Below are 18,764 nucleotides of genomic sequence, written 5' to 3'. Positions count from 1 at the left end.
CTTATAAAGGTGCATACTGAGAAAATATATTGCTGTACGTACATTGTTCGATTACAGTACTTCTTTCTTCTACGAATAAATACACACAGTAGTAGGCCCCCGCGTATATTGCGCCGAGTCAGCAAAAATTTTTGTGACGTCATAGGTCAAAGGTCAATGACCTTGGCCCGGGGTCAATGACCTAGGGGTACCTAGGACCACCCCCTCTAAATTTTGGCAGGGGTACCTTGGCCCACCCCCTAAATTTTGGCAGGGGTACATAGGACCACCCCGCTTAAATTTTGGAAATTGTCAAATCTAAAAATTTGGTATGGTAGCCTAGGACCATAGTATGTACCTCTATCAGTATTGGGTGTCTATGTCGTTCCCTTTCATGGGTAAAAAATTGCCAAAAATTCAAATTTCGGGGGTTTTTGACCTAATTTATCCCCTTTGATGAGGTGTTATTACCCTATATAGTTATATGGGCGTATACAGGGGTCCATTACCTTTCATAAGACATGTGAATATTAATGCACCCCTTTAAAAATTTGGGAGGGGTACCTTGGCCCACCCCTTCATTTTTAGAAATTGCCCAATTTAAACATTTGGTATTATAGTATAGGACGCTAATATGGATCACTATAAATTTGGGTGCTCCACCTCGTTCCCTTTTAGGGGTACAAAATTGCCAAAATATAAACGTAAGCAATACGTTGTACCACGTGTTTGGTTTTCGACCTAATTTATCTCCTTGGATGAGGTCCTATTACCTTATATGATTATATGGTCATGTATAGGGGTCCATTCCTTTCATAAGACATAGGTACATTAATGCACCCCTTGAAAATTTTGGCAGGGGTACATAGAACCCCCCACCCACCCCTTAAATTTTGGAAATTGCCAAATCTAAAAATTTGGTATGGTAGTCTAGGACCTTAGTATGTACCTCTATCAGTATTGGGTGTCTATGTCGTTCCCTTTCATGGGTAAAAAATTGCCAAAAATTCAAATTTCGGGGGTTTTTGACCTAATTTATCCCCTTGGATGAGGTGTTATTACCCTATATAGTTATATGGGCGTATACACGGGTCCATTACCTTTCATAAGATATGGGTATATTAATGCACCCCTTGAAAAATTTGGGAGGGGTACCTTGGCCCACCCCTTAAATTTTGGAAATTGACCAATTTAAACATTGGGTATTATAGTACAGGACCCTAATATGTATCGTGATAAATTTGGGCGGTCCACCTCGTTCCCTTCTAGGGGTACAAAACTGCCAAAATATAAACGTAAGCAATACGTTATACCACGTGGTTGGTTTTTGGTCGATTTTATTCCCTTTGATGAGGTGTTATTATCCTATATAGTTATATGGGCGTATACAGGGGTTCATTACCTTTCATAACATATGGGTATATTAATGCACCCCTTGAAAAATTTGGGAGGGGTACCTTGGCCCACCCCCTTAAATTTTGGAAATTGACCAAATTAAACATTGGGTATTATAGTACAGGACCCTAATATGTATTATGATAAATTTGGGCGGTCCACCTCGTTCCCTTCTAGGGGTACAAAATTGCCAAAATATAAACGTAAGCAAAACGTTATACCACGTGTTTAGGTTTTGATCGGTTTTATCCCCTTTGATGAGGTGTTATTAACCTATATAGTTATATGGTCATGTATAGGGGTCCATTACCTTTCATAAGATATGGGTACATGTGTGCACTCCTTTAAAAATTTGGGAGGGGTACCTTGGCCCACCCCTTAAATTTTAGAAATTGCTCATTTTATATATTTGGTATTATAGTACCGGATCCTAACATGTATTATGATAAATTTGGATGGTCCACCTCGTTTCCTTCTAGGGGTACAAAATTGTCAAAATATAAATGTAAGCAATACGTTGTACCACGTGTTTGGTCTTTTGGCCCAATTTATCCTCTTGGATGAGGTTCTATTACCTTATATGGTTATATGGTTATGTATAGGGGTCTATTCCCTATCATAAGACATAGGTACATTTGTGCACTCCTTTAAAAATTTGGGAGGGGTACTTTGGCCCACCCCTTAAATTTTAGAAATTGCTCATTTTATATATTTGGTATTATAGTACTGGACACTAACATGTATGTTGATAAATTTGGGTGGTCCACCTCGTTCCCTTTTAGGAGTACAAATTGCCAAAATATAAACGTAAGCAATACGTTGTACCACGTGTTTGGTTTTACCTAAGTTATCCCCTTGGATGAGGTTCTATTACCTTATATGGTTATATGGTTATGTATAGGGGTCTATTCCCTATCATAAGACATAGGTACATTTGTGCACTCCTTTAAAAATTTGGGAGGGGTACTTTGGCCCACCCCTTTAATTTTGGAAATTGCCCCTTTTTACATGTTTGGTATTATAGTATAGAACCCTAATATATATTACTATAAATTTGGGTGGTTTACCACGTTTCCTTTGATGGGTACGAAATTGCCAAATTTTAGTACAACCACGTGTTTGGTTTTGGCTCAATTTATCCCCTTGGATGAGGTCCTATTACCTTATATGGTTATATGATCATGTATAGGGGTCCATTCTATATCCCCTTAAATTTTGGAAATTTTCCAATTTAAACATTCGGTATCATAGTACATGACCTCAACATGTATCATGATAAATTTGGGTGGTCCATCTTTTTCCCTTTCATGGGTAAAAATTACTAAAATATAAACATAAGCAATATGTTGTACCATGCGTTTGGTTTTTGGCCCAATTTCTTCCCTTTGATGGGGTTCTATTACCTTATATGGTTATATGGTCATGTATATGGGTTCATTTCCTATCATAAGACATGGGTACATTGACGCACCCCTTGAAAAATTTGGGAGGGGTATCTTGGCTCATCCACTCGGTTTTAGAAATTGTTTTAATATAAGCATTTGGTATTATAGTACAGGACTTCAATATGTACCACTATAAATTTGGATGGTCCACATCGTTCCCTTTCATGGGTAAAGAACTACCAAAAATCGAATTTCGGAGGTTATTGACACCTATTTAGCACGTTATATGGTTTATTACCTTTATATGTTTATGTTCCCTTTTAAATTTGGGAATTATCAAATAACAAAATTCGGTAAACGTTTTCTAGGACCCATTGGTGTTCCTCTTATGGCCAAATATTCAAAATTTAAATGTTATTGACCGGCTTTATTATTGAATAAGTACAGGATTTATTACTTTTTCATAAGACACAGATGTATTTGTGTACCAATCTTTAATTTTGGGAGGGGTACATTTCTTATTGTCATATCAATAATTGGTAATTGTTCTTTGGGTAAATCATTATGATCACGTGATCAGTTATTGACCTATGATGGGATTAGGAGTCCAGGACATTGGTACATTGAAACTTTGTAGGATAATTTGAGAATGCGTCATTGGTATTGATTATTACAGCCAAATATAAACGTAAGCAATACGATGTACCACGTGATTGACCTTGATGAGGTAGTGTACAGGGATACATAGCTAACCTTATTGAATCTTATGACTCATAGTCTTAAGGGAATACATGCTACAACACTGGCAAAGTTATTGTTGATGCAATTTGATTGGTTGATCACTATCTTTCGTGCAATCTGATTGGCTGATCACTATCTTTCGTGCAATCTGATTGGTTGATGATTTTCAAATCTTTGCTGCATTCAGTTTTTAAGTTTTGTTTAACATTTAAAAATCTTGGTTTCGTTCAACATTTTGTACTCACTGATAAATATAATCAAAACCGTTTATTTGTTAATCGAATAGTTAAAAACCGGATAAAGTTTGACGGTTAACCGTGAAACGTAAAATTTTTTTAGTTTGAAATTTTTTGCTTTAATTTTTTTGTTTCAGAATTTTGTTTGAAATTTGTTTCAAAATTTTTTGTTTGAAAATTTTTTTGTTTGAAATTTTTTGTTGCAAAATTTTGTTTGAAATTTTTTTAAAATTTTTTGTTTGAAATTTTTCGTTTCAGAATTTTGTTTGAAAATTTTTTTTGTAAATTTTTTGTTTAAAATTTTTTTGTTTGAAATTTTTTTCGTTTCAAATTTTTGTTTAAAATTTTTGTTTGAAATTTTTCGTTTCCAAATTTTGTTTGAAATTTTTTGTTTCAAAATTTTGTTTAAAATTTTTTGTTTGTAAATTTTTTTCATTTTTTTGTTTAAAATTTTTTCGTTTGAAATTTTTCGTTTCCAAAATTTTTTTCTGTTTTAAGATTTTTGTTTGAAAAAATTTTTCGTTTCCAAATTTTGTTTCAAATTTTTTGTTTGAAAATTTTTGTTTCAAAGTGTGGTTTGACATTTTTAAAAGTTTGTGCACTCATTAGTAAAGAACCGGAACTGTTTAGAACTAAAACCTCTGGCAACATTGTGGTGCAATAGTACATGTCAGAGCATGGGTTGTACTTGAAATGAAAAAACACAAATCATTGAAATGGATCATTTTATTACACTCCACATACATCCATACCAGATAGTGGTTCTGGATATTGTCGATACAATGTATTTTGAACTTCTTGCACTAGTTTGTCTTTAGCGTATAATTTTAATTCCAATTGAAGTCTTTTAAGGTCTATTGCAATATCAATTGGTGGAAACTCAATGTTCATTTGATCACAAATAAACTGTTTATCAATACAGGTATGCACCCACGAACGATGTTGACAACCATCACAATATCTAGATACATGTTGTACAATATGCATAACACATTTTTCAAAATAGTACTTTTTCAGGAATATACTAGTTTTGTTGCACACTTCCACTGCATGTTTCACACACTGAAATACGCTGATGAATTTGTTCCATTCTGTTTGTGTTAGATACACCATGTTGCGAGGGACATGGAATGTACTCTTTTTACGTAACAGCACCATCTTCTCTTCGAGGACTGTACGCATCACCACTTCATGATTTGAGCCTAATGATTTGACTATGGTCACATTTAGCTCATCATGAAAATAATCGTTCATTTGGTCGATTCGTGCCATTCTTCACAGGTCAGTTGTACACCAAATTGTTCTGCTTTGCCCAATCGAATCACTGGTTCAAATGTTCTAGCACTGATACCAATCATCACATGTTTTGTTTATTGGATAATAGCTTGCGAAGATGAACTCTTTATCGTTAGAAGTACACATCTTTCCTCCTGAAAAGCACTTGCTCAAATGATTTCACGGTATTGGTTGATTTATAGAACTACGGCTGACGTCATGTGCTGACGTTTGAATTCATGGTTTCATCACAGTTGCTGACCAACCACATTCATACAACTATGTCTGATGTGCTGACGTTTGAATTCATGATTTCATCACAATTGCTGACGAATCTGGCTGTGTACCAAATTCAAACTGATGACTTCGACCCAAGAGTCTTTTATAGCATAAAGATACAGATCCAGTATTTAAGAAACGCAGCAGTTCTTCTTGTTTTGATGCTTCCATGGGTAAATATCTTCCTGGTAAAATTATATTCTTATCATTTTCAAGCTTCACTACGATTCTTAATCCAAACTCTGTAGGGATCATTTGGCTAGCTAAGATTCTATAAGGTACATTCTGTTGTAAATCAGTAATCTTGGTAAATGATTTCATCACATCACGCGTGTTTAGAAACTGCAGACAAGTAGCCATGATGATGTTATCATGAATACTAACGCGAACGATGATGCAAAACTGATGACGTTTCATTATCATGTTCTGACGTGTACTATTGCACCACAATGTTGCCAGAGGTTTTAGTTCTAAACAGTTCCGGTTCTTTACTAATGAGTGCACAAACTTTAAAAATGTCAAACCACACTTTGAAACAAAAATTTTCAAACAAAAATCTTTGAAACAAAATTTTGAAACGAAAAACATTCAAACAAAAAAATTTCAAACGAAAGAAATTCAAACAAAATTTTGAAACAAAAAAAAATTCAAACAAAATTTTGAAACAAAAAATTTCAAACAAAATTTGGAAACGAAAAATTTCAAACAAAAATTTTAAACAAAAATTTGAAACGAAAAAAATTTCAAACAAAAAAATTTTAAACAAAAAATTTACAAAAAAAAATTTTCAAACAAAATTCTGAAACGAAAAATTTCAAACAAAAAATTTTAAGCAAAAAAATTTCAAACAAAATTTTGCAACAAAAAATTTCAAACAAAAATTTTCAAACAAAAAATTTTGAAACAAATTTCAAACAAAATTCTGAAACAAAAAAATTAAAACAAAAAATTTCAAACTAAAAAATTTTTACGTTTCACGGTTAACCGTCAAACTTTATCCGGTTTTTAACTATTCGATTAACAAATAAACGGTTTTGATTATATTTATCAGTGAGTACAAAATGTTGAACGAAACCAAGATTTTTAAATGTTAAACAAAACTTAAAAACTGAATGCAGCAAAGATTTGAAAATCATCAACCAATCAGATTGCACGAAAGATAGTGATCAGCCAATCAGATTGCACGAAAGATAGTGATCAACCAATCAAATTGCATCAACAATAACTTTGCCAGTGTTGTAGCATGTATTCCCTTAAGACTATGAGTCATAAGATTCAATAAGGTTAGCTATGTATCCCTGTACACTACCTCATCAAGGTCAATCACGTGGTACATCGTATTGCTTACGTTTATATTTGGCTGTAATAATCAATACCAATGACGCATTCTCAAATTATCCTACAAAGTTTCAATGTACCAATGTCCTGGACTCCTAATCCCATCATAGGTCAATAACTGATCACGTGATCATAATGATTTACCCAAAGAACAATTACCAATTATTGATATGACAATAAGAAATGTACCCCTCCCAAAATTAAAGATTGGTACACAAATACATCTGTGTCTTATGAAAAAGTAATAAATCCTGTACTTATTCAATAATAAAGCCGGTCAATAACATTTAAATTTTGAATATTTGGCCATAAGAGGAACACCAATGGGTCCTAGAAAACGTTTACCGAATTTTGTTATTTGATAATTCCCAAATTTAAAAGGGAACATAAACATATAAAGGTAATAAACCATATAACGTGCTAAATAGGTGTCAATAACCTCCGAAATTCGATTTTTGGTAGTTCTTTACCCATGAAAGGGAACGATGTGGACCATCCAAATTTATAGTGGTACATATTGAAGTCCTGTACTATAATACCAAATGCTTATATTAAAACAATTTCTAAAACCGAGTGGATGAGCCAAGATACCCCTCCCAAATTTTTCAAGGGGTGCGTCAATGTACCCATGTCTTATGATAGGAAATGAACCCATATACATGACCATATAACCATATAAGGTAATAGAACCCCATCAAAGGGAAGAAATTGGGCCAAAAACCAAACGCATGGTACAACATATTGCTTATGTTTATATTTTAGTAATTTTTACCCATGAAAGGGAACAAGATGGACCACCCAAATTTATCATGATACATGTTGAGGTCATGTACTATGATACCGAATGTTTAAATTGGAAAATTTCCAAAATTTAAGGGGATATGGAATGGACCCCTATACATGATCATATAACCATATAAGGTAATAGGACCTCATCCAAGGGGATAAATTGAGCCAAAACCAAACACGTGGTTGTACTAAAATTTGGCAATTTCGTACCCATCAAAGGAAACGTGGTAAACCACCCAAATTTATAGTAATATATATTAGGGTTCTATACTATAATACCAAACATGTAAAAAGGGGCAATTTCCAAAATTAAAGGGGTGGGCCAAAGTACCCCTCCCAAATTTTTAAAGGAGTGCACAAATGTACCTATGTCTTATGATAGGGAATAGACCCCTATACATAACCATATAACCATATAAGGTAATAGAACCTCATCCAAGAGGATAAATTGGGCCAAAAGACCAAACACGTGGTACAACGTATTGCTTACGTTTATATTTTGACAATTTTGTACCCCTAGAAGGAAACGAGGTGGACCATCCAAATTTATCATAATACATGTTAGGATCCGGTACTATAATACCAAATATATAAAATGAGCAATTTCTAAAATTTAAGGGGTGGGCCAAGGTACCCCTCCCAAATTTTTAAAGGAGTGCACGAATATACCCATATCTTATGAAAGGTAATGGACCCCTATACATGACCATATAACTATATAGGTTAATAACACCTCATCAAAGGGGATAAAACCGATCAAAACCCAAACACGTGGTATAACGTTTTGCTTACGTTTATATTTTGGCAATTTTGTACCCCTAGAAGGGAACGAGGTGGACCGCCCAAATTTATCATAATACATATTAGGGTCCTGTACTATAATACCCAATGTTTAATTTGGTCAATTTCCAAAATTTAAGGGGTGGGCCAAGGTACCCCTCCCAAATTTTTCAAGGGGTGCATTAATATACCCATATGTTATGAAAGGTAATGAACCCCTGTATACGCCCATATAACTATATAGGATAATAACACCTCATCAAAGGGGATAAAATCGACCAAAAACCAACCACGTGGTATAACGTATTGCTTACGTTTATATTTTGGCAGTTTTGTACCCCTAGAAGGGAACGAGGTGGACCGCCCAAATTTATCACGATACATATTAGGGTCCTGTACTATAATACCCAATGTTTAAATTGGTCAATTTCCAAAATTTAAGGGGTGGGCCAAGGTACCCCTCCCAAATTTTTCAAGGGGTGCATTAATATACCCATATCTTATGAAAGGTAATGGACCCGTGTATACGCCCATATAACTATATAGGGTAATAACACCTCATCCAAGGGGATAAATTAGGTCAAAAACCCCCGAAATTTGAATTTTTGGCAATTTTTTACCCATGAAAGGGAACGACATAGACACCCAATACTGATAGAGGTACATACTAAGGTCCTAGACTACCATACCAAATTTTTAGATTTGGCAATTTTTAAAATTTAAGGGGTTGGGGGTGGGGGGGTCCTATGTACCCCTGCCAAAATTTTCAAGGAGTGCATTAATGTACCTATGTCTTATGAAAGGAATGGACCCCTATACATGACCATATAATCATATAAGGTAATAGGACCTCATCCAAGGAGATAAATTAGGTCGAAAACCAAACACGTGGTACAACGTATTGCTTACGTTTATATTTTGGCAATTTTGTACCCCTAAAAGGGAACGAGGTGGACCACCCAAATTTATAGTGATCCATATTAGCGTCCTATACTATAATACCAAATGTTTAAATTGGGCAATTTCTAAAAATGAAGGGGTGGGCCAAGGTACCCCTCCCAAATTTTTAAAGGGGTGCATTAATATTCACATGTCTTATGAAAGGTAATGGACCCCTGTATACGCCCATATAACTATATAGGGTAATAACACCTCATCAAAGGGGATAAATTAGGTCAAAAACCCCCGAAATTTGAATTTTTGGCAATTTTTTACCCATGAAAGGGAACGACATAGACACCCAATACTGATAGAGGTACATACTATGGTCCTAGGCTACCATACCAAATTTTTAGATTTGACAATTTCCAAAATTTAAGCGGGGTGGTCCTATGTACCCCTGCCAAAATTTAGGGGGTGGGCCAAGGTACCCCTGCCAAAATTTAGAGGGGGTGGTCCTAGGTACCCCTAGGTCATTGACCCCGGGCCAAGGTCATTGACCTTTGACCTATGACGTCACAAAAATTTTTGCTGACTCGGCGCAATATACGCGGGGGCCTACTACTCACACACAAAAAAATTTAAAATGAATACACAATATGCTATGCACACGTTTTCTTTATTTTTCTAATAGCCAAGCAGGGTTTTCTGTGTACACTGCTGCTTGGCTGCTTGACTTTCTGCATACACTTTAGCCTGAGAAATTATACTAAGTGAATCAGAATAAATTTTTCGTAAGGCAAATTTTTGCAGTTCCTTGAACCATCTGAGAGAATCTTGATATGTATTTATTCTACACTTTTCTTGGAACTCGGTATCGTATTCCTCTTCTTCCTCTATCTCGTTTACTTCTTTCCGATATTTCGTATGATTCTTGATTAAGTTGAGGGGATTAAGGGCAATTTGTAGGGGTGAATATGAGTAGTGGTTGGGGAAGGTCAACACTGTCCAGAAACATTTAACAAAAGAACGAACATTTTATCGCAGACAGTGTAATGTATATGTCTCACAGAATGTCTAGACATCTACTAAACGCTGTAGTCCGGAACTCAGAATTTTCCGTTAAATGTTTATTTTTCTTTCCGTTGTTCGCGTAACACAGTTTCCGCTTAATGAAGGGACTTTTTACACGTTTTGTTCTTCAAAATTCATGGGACCGTGAAATATTTCCGTTTAAGACAGTTTTCCGTTTAATAAAAGGGTCCGTTGAAAACAGGTTTTACTGTATCTATATCATTTTCCCCTGTTCCTCCTTCATCCTCTGTTGTAACTGAATTGTGATTCCTGCTGCCTATATCTTGTTTCCTTGTATCTTCTCTCCCCCTCTACTGATTCGCGTACTTTCGATATATCTTCTTTCATTCTGTTCTTCTCATTGTGTTGCACAAAATAATGTTCTGATTTACACTCTCTTTCCCGTCTTACTTCACAGCCTTCAGTAACATTTCGGTCTTTTAATATATTTGCTGACACGCTTTTTCTTTATAACCACTGATATTCTTTAATTCGTCTAAAGGAAAATCATCTTCATCGACAGTCTCTTTTTCTTCATTTGAATTAATGGAATTTTGTCATCATCATCCCCGCTATCACTAAAATCCTCTGTAGCCACCACAGTTCCATAGTAAAACCTATCACCATAAAAATTTACCTTCCCTGCCCACACACTGTAGTTCATTTCTTGAAACAAAGTTCTTTGTTTTATTATCACTCCACTGCACTAGAACATCCATCTTTCCAATGTTCAAAAACACTGAATTGATGTCTCAAATATTGTATAGAGCAACAGTAAAATCTCATAAGTAAGGGACCATATGGTTGTCGCGCAAATCAGATGAAGACATACGCCATCTGATTGAGCATGAAAAGATAGGGAGAATACAGAAATTTAAGGTGCTAAGGGCCATAGGGAGAGGAGCGAGGAAAGAGGAAACATTGCATGTCGGCAAAATTGAAGAAAGTCAGGAATGACGGGAAAAGTTAAGTTCTTGCAAACAGGGAAAGAAAGTCAACCAAAAGAACGAAAACTAAACATAACAAGGGCATCAAGGACGAAAAAGATCATAATCAGGGTTGCCATCCGGACGACAGTGTTGCCAGCGCTGCATAACATTGATATGGAAGGTATAGCACAGTATAGCAATTCATGCACAAGGAAAAATATTAGTAACACAAAACACAATTGAAAATACTCTGTACACTTGCGTAAAAAGGTTTAACGATAGTCGTGAGTGAATAATGTACATGAGGGGGGACAAATATGGACATAAAAGTGAAAGGGGTACACATGATAGCACAGAAACGAAAGTGTTTGGGAGCATCGTTCCATGATGATGATGATGGTCGGTGTTCTGCCCGAAGGCAGGTTTTGAGCTGAAGGTCCCTGGGCTAGATGAACCCATGGTGGTTTGCTATTGATTCAAAAAGATGATACACTTTGCGTTTTTCAAATGTGGCTACTCCAATGAACATCCTGGGCAGTTTGGAACACCTTCCGCATATTGCTTTGAAAAAGGACTCACAGAGGAATGCTGCAGAGATGCGTGTGACCAGCTTGCTTTCATCCGCTGTGCTCACTGCGAGAAATGTTTGTGTGTTGATCACGCATTCATTCGTAATCTTCACGTCAACTGCAATTAAACTACAAACGGTGCGTACTGTTCTCTATTTTCCTCCATTTGTATTCACGCGGGTGTAATATTCACTCATGACTACGTTAAACCATTTTACGCACGTGTACAGAGTCTTTTCAACTGTCTTTTGTGTTACTAATATTTTTCCTTTTGCATGAATTGCTATACTGTGCTATATCTTCCATATCAATGTTATGCAGCGCTGGCAACACTGCGGTCCGGATGGCAACTCTGATTATGATCTTTCTTCGTCCTTGATGCCCTTGTTATGTTTTGTTGCTTTCTTTTGGTTGACTTTCTTTCCCTGTTTGCAAGAAATTATCTTTTCCCGTCATTCCTAACTTTCTTTAATTTTGCCGAAATTCAATGTTTCCTCTTTCCTCGCTTCTCTCCCTATGGCCCTTAGCACCTTAAATTTCCGTGTTCTCCATATCTTTTCATGCTCAATCAGATGGCGTATGTCTTCATCTGATTTGCGCGACAACCATATGGTCCCTTACTTGTCAGTAAACATTCACAGCGTGATCCCTTGCTATTCTGTAAGTAACTGGCATTTGCTTCATAATTAATGCAGATTGATAGATAAAAAGAAAAAAAATGAAATGAAATCTTTAAGTTTAACGTCCCACGGTTATGCCAGTTAGGCTAAAGGAGACGGTGGTAATGAGAAATGAGTGAAATGGTGGAAGGAACAAAGTGGGAGGAAACGGGAGAACACCGAGAAAACCCACGAGCACGGTGTTTGTCCACCACAAAGTCCACACTAGATAAAAAGAATTTACTACGGTCGTTCATACCGCAAAGGGCTTACTCATTGTTAACATTCACGTTTAGCAACACAAACAAAATATCGGAGCGCGCTCCAACAACAAGACGAATGGGCGTATCTTGAGATACGCCTCTGTCCCGAGATAGTTTCCCTCGATTTTACGTACGCCCTTTTGGTAAAGCTATATAACTAAGGAACCAAAGCTCGTTTAAATACGCCGGTTATACCATTATATAGAGCCTGACGAGACGATCAAGAAGGTAGTCATAACTCATTTTCAATAATTTTTGAGATACGCCTCTTCGTCTCGAGAGGGAAGATATGAAATATCATTCTGTAAATTAAAACTAATACTTTCTTACTTAATAACATACAGAGAGTACATACCACTTTACTAAATATTGAGAGAAAAGAAATTTAAAAAAAGCGAACTTTTGAAGACACTATAGCCAAGTTTGCAACATCTGAGGCAAAACAAATAACATTATAATTGTTATATGAAAACAATCTGATAATCATATTCACAAGTGACATAATGTTAGAATAATGTATTTTGAATAATGGAGATCGGCTATTTTTTCTACAGTAGAAGCTACAATATTGTGTTTCAACAATGAAGTAGAAAGAAAACGATAGAATTAAAGTAATAGAAACGTAGGGATGGAAGTAGAGCAGGAAGATACGTTAGCTTGATTTATGCGCCTGTCGCAGGCACTGTTAATGGTGGATACGCGAATAGTATCAACTTTTGGAAGATATGTGAAAGGGCAGACTACTAAAAATGACACAAAAGCGAACCATTTTTCTTTTGCCCGTTTTTCGTAAGTGAAAAGATATAATGAAATGTAACTTACCACAGTAATAACTTACCACAATAATTCCAAATAAATGAGAAAACCCTGTCATCAACGCAACACACTCTCTTGACAAGTGAAAGTGGTTTACAACCTAACGTATTATCGTAAGTATTTAAAACTTGAAATAGCGAACATATGGACAGAATCAATTGGCTCATACAAGAGCTAGTGCTGACATCTGTTGGTATAAAAATGGATATGTATCTTTTTTCTTCAATTCAACTGTCATTAGGTGACAACAGTAGCGTCTTGATCTTGCTGGCCTCTCAAGTTGAAGAGCTGAACATGTTATCTTGAATTTCCTATTCCTCTTTCCTCCATAATCTAGATTCTACGAGGGCCATTTGGAAAGTTCTCGAAATTACATGTAAAACACAAATTCATATCTTAATAATTGTGTTCAGTTTTCTTCGTACCCTCCCTTGACAATAATAGAATTATTGGTCACATAATGTTCTAAAACATTTATGTAATTGACAAAATCAGATTTCTCAAGACCTGAAAAATACTACTCCATTAATTACATAATAATAATATCAACCATATTATCATGTTATGCTGGATTAAAAGTTATCGGTGATACCATGTCAGTACTTTTCCCAGCAAATTTGCTGAAAATTCTTACAAAAGCTGGGAATCAAGTCACCTTACGTTAGCTCATTTATGGTTATTAGTTTATGGATTATCTCAAGCAAGTGCTCAATAGCGAGTTACCCATTTCGGATTGAAAACGGATGTCCATTACTACAGTCTGATGAACAATGGATAAAGTGTACTAACTGTCTAATGTGGTTACATGAACATTGTATTGGAGTGAACAAGAAAAAAATGATATATATTTGTGATACATGTTCTTAAGATTAAGCTTAAGTAATAAATTATTTACTAATAAAATATAGAATGATATGTTTATTTACAATGGCAGTATTTTCTCTTTTCTTGCAATGTAATAAAATATTCTACTACAATAACAAAATATACATCTACGAAATCGTAGTTCATTCTGTTGAATTAACACAGCAAATATTGACAAACGTACAATTGTGTCTGCATGATTGTTAATTCAGCCAAATTACAACAAACTATTAACAAATGTGCTGCCATTGTATCACTGTTAATGGGACGAGTTCACGAAGTATCAATGATAAATGTATTGCTCATATAATTATTAAGATAAATGACAACGTACTATAAGCCTAAGGATTCATATTATGTTAATAATGATTGATATTAGAATGTTGGCAAATACGAGTATGATTTGAAAAGTAAGGTGACCTCTCATAGGTGTCATATTTTTTCATTTTGTTAGAATTTCCAGTCAGGTCGCATCGGAAGACACTATATTAAATACTGTCACTAGATATCACCTACGTCACATCAGGTCTTCGTAATATCAGTTGAGTTTTTTTTTTTAATCTAAAGAGCATCTTATCAATCGAAGAAATTTATTGCCAACTTATTAAGGATCCGGTGTTATGGTTAACACAGGCCCAATATTACCGATATGACACAAAGGCGGTGTTGACGCTGTGAAAATAACACCACGCTGGTGCTAGAATACTACGTGAATGAACGTAAAAATAGGAACAGCACCACGCTGACCTTCCTATATATACCATGTGTTATTAGTAACACTCCAATTAGCGTGGTGAACGCCAGTATTGAGATACTAATATTAATAACTGTACTATTCGTTAGTGCTCACAGAAACCTTTCATTTGCTTAGAACAATGACTTAGCAGAGGTTCCATACCCAGTGATACCAGCATGACTACCACTTTAGCGTGTTATTTCAACACCAAGAGTCCGGTGTTATGATTAACACTGGACAGTGGTCCCAGCATGACTACCAATTAGCGTGATATTTCAACACCAAAGGTCCGGTGTTACGGTTAACACAGGCCAGTGGTACCAGCATAACTACCACTTTAGCGTGTTATTTAAACATCAAAGATTCGGTGTTATGGTTAATACAGACCTGATGTTACCGATATGACACGAAGACGGTTTTTGAACAGTGTGAAATAACATCACTGTGGTGTTAAAGAACTAAGTAAATTAACGAAGGAACGTCAAATAGGAACATAGGAACAGCGTCACAGGTAGCATGGTGCCATTGTGATACTAATATTAATAACTTACTATTCGTTAGTGCTCATAGAAACCTTTCATTTGCTGAGAACAATGATTGTAATGTTAAGTGTGCACAGTACCTTCCAAGAATATCATAAATATAGAGTAACTGACATTGAGAATTTGAATTAATTTTTATTTCTTGCTAAGAGAAAAGCTTTACAAGCTAATTTTGACATTTATATCAAGTAACAAATAACGTATTATATTGTCTGTAATCTTTCACGAAACTAATTTTGTGAGAGTATATATTTTCTAACATTTACATGAGTAGAAGTGCTGCCATCTGTTGTTTTTATGTTCGCTGTGTTCTTCTTCGTTGCCGACCATACCTTGTTCCTAGTAACCATTTATAAATAATTTATGCCACACTTTATAATCCATCATAACAGTCATGTCCGCTTAATAAAGAAGAAAACGTTTTTGTAAAAGTAGAGTTTCAGGCAACTGTATATAAAACAACAGCAATGATGTGTTACTAAAATAATTCCTCATGATATCAAATATTTGATTTAACGACTACCATCTTAACATTTAACTTCAAAGTGCGACAGGGTTGACGGGTAACACAAAGCCATTATATTGAATTGACACAGACATTTCTTACTGTGTGAAAGGCATATCAGAGCAGATATGGAAGTTCAGTAAGTCGTCATGACATGGCTTCAGATACTTGACGCAAATATCTTCTATGCTGTGGTGTGACATTGGAACAAATGGTTCCTTTACATGGTGACTATGTTGAAAAGTAACAGGTACCGTTCTTCTACTATAGTATATAAGTACAATGAAGTGTTGCAACTGGAACTTCATCCGTTCCAGATCTCATTCCTGTTCCTAATCGTTGTAAATAGGGATGCGCACGAGACGAGTCGAGACAAGATTTTCCTGAGAAAATTCGAGTCGAGGCACGGCTCTTTTAATAGAGAAATATACATTTTTCGAGTCGAGACTTCACTTTTACAGCACATTTTCGAGACGAGACAGCCACAAATCTTGTCTCGTGCGCATCCTTAGTTGTAAAAACCTTTCAGTTTAACGTTCACGATTTTGCCTTTTAGGCTAAGATAGATGGATAATTAAGCGAATGACGACGGTAGAGTTGGTGGAATGAGAATGTGAGGGGAAACGGGAGTACCCGGAGAAAACCCACGGACACGAGGTTGTCCACCACAAACTTACTTGTTCTGGAATCGAACCAGGGACTCCACGCACCATAGGTAAGCGTTCTATCGCTGAACCAATGTGCCCGCTCCTAATCGTTGGAGGTACAAATGCAATGTCTCCTCTTGAAAATAATAGAAACAGGATTAATTCATTTTCTTAGCCCAAGAACTCAAATTTTCAAAATGATTTTAACACTAAATGAATCGGTTGTTTCAGAAACATGACTTCTCCAAGAAAAATCGATTTTCATTTATTTTCTACATAGAATCTGAAAAAGTAATTCTATTGATTTCAAAAGAAACCGGAATTGTGAGGTGTACAGAAAGTGTCCATGTAAGAAACTAAGAGAAAGCTGACTAGTCCATGCTATGAAACGTTCTTTTCATGGTACAGAAAATATAGTTTCATGGACAAGTCGGGTTTCTCAAACAAGTGATTCAAATACACTGGAATTGAATGTGAATAACACAGAGAGTATTAACACTAAGGCAATTTATTTTGGTCATGTTTTACATTGATATGATGTACACCTGACGCACGAATCATTTTTCGAAATGTCCCCCTTTGGCCTTGATGCACGCACGAAGTCTGTCCGGCCACTGGTCAATGGCACTATGCACCACCTCCATGGGAAAACTGTTCACTGCTCGGGTCAAGGATTGTTTCAGACTGTCGACAGATGGATGCCGTTTATGGCAGACCTTTGCCTGAAGGACTGCCCAAAGTTTGTAGTCCAACGGGTTAAGGTCCGGGCTGCTAGAAGGCCAATCAGCGATAGAAATGAAGTCGGGGACGTTCCGTGCCAGCCACTTTTGGGTTGTTTTCGCTTTGTGGCCTGGAGCGGAATCCTGCTGGAAGGTTCACCTTTCTCCAGGGAACATGGTAGCAGACAGTGGTTTCACTGTAGGTGTTAGCACTGTGTCCTGGTACACCTTGGCAAATGTTTTAACATCTTGTTCGCAAAAATGCAACTGGGTTGTGCCTGAGTAGCTCACTCCCCACCAAACCATCACTGAGGCAGGATGATGTGCCCTCTGAATCCTCGTAGCTGTCTCAGCAGCTGCAGTAGATGACGTGGCATACACATGGTCATTTTGGGCGTTGTAGGCCTGCTCAATTGTGAACACCTTTTCGTCACTGAACAGAATATTTCTGTGCAGATTGTTGGCGTAACGTCGGAACAGTCTCTTTGATTTAAGGACCCTCTGCGACATTATTGTTTGGGTCAGAAAGTGACCAGGACGCCTCTTACGAGACATGGAATTTCTGCAGATGTTCATCTCAGCAGCCATCACACTTCGTGTTCGAACAGGATTTCTTCGAATTCTTGCTGCGACTGCTTTCTGAACCTGCGGGGTCCGTATCGTTCTTGGTCTGCCACTCCTTGTGCGGTCAGCTGCCGTTCCAGTCTCGATGTATCGCTGTATGGCGCGATACACGAATCTCTTGCTGATTTGTAGGGGTTTCAGGAAGTTGAAAATCTCACCTGCTGTCTTCCCGACCTTGTGTACGGCAATTACTGCTACACGATTTTCGTAATCGCCCCACTCCATCAGAACTCAGTACAATATCAACGTATGTCATGAACAGTCAAACACACACTATATGTATCTTCCGCTTTATACACAGATGACAGTACTGTGGCACTCCGGATGTCTACAGCGCCACTCCAAACTTTGTGACAGTATTTACGATATAACTAGATATTTGAAAAATGAAATTTAATCTTTCAGTTTTACGTCCCATGGTTACTCTGGGTAGGCTAAAGGAGACGGTGATGATGAGGAATGAAATGGTGGAATAAAGAAAGTGGGAGGAAACGGGAAAAGCCAAAGAAAACCCACGCACATGGTGTTTGTCCATTACAAGCTTTACTTGGCGCGAGCTGGGATCGAACAAAGGACACCAAAGTGAATGCTCTACCACTGAGTCACCGTGGCCCCAGATAATATTTGAATCAAAATTCAAATAATCAAAATTTACAAAACCATGAAATTCAGTAGAAACAAATGATGAGGACACATGTGGAAGCTGCACGAAGATCAGAGAAATGGAAGGCGTGTGTTATC

At 36.5% G+C, this 18,764-nt stretch overlaps 1 protein-coding gene across 3 annotated transcripts in view; it reads right to left on the bottom strand.

The window, feature by feature from the left end:
* The window catches only part of LOC145678799 (carbonic anhydrase 2-like), a 227,130-nt gene that overhangs the window by 76,178 nt on the left and 132,188 nt on the right, over positions 1-18,764 (bottom strand). The window lies entirely within an intron of this gene.

Source organism: Thermobia domestica, chromosome 2, assembly GCF_964235325.1.
Source record: "Thermobia domestica chromosome 2, izTheDome1.hap1.1, whole genome shotgun sequence".
NCBI lineage: Eukaryota > Metazoa > Arthropoda > Insecta > Zygentoma > Lepismatidae > Thermobia > Thermobia domestica.
This window is presented reverse-complemented; position numbering and strand designations above follow the sequence as displayed.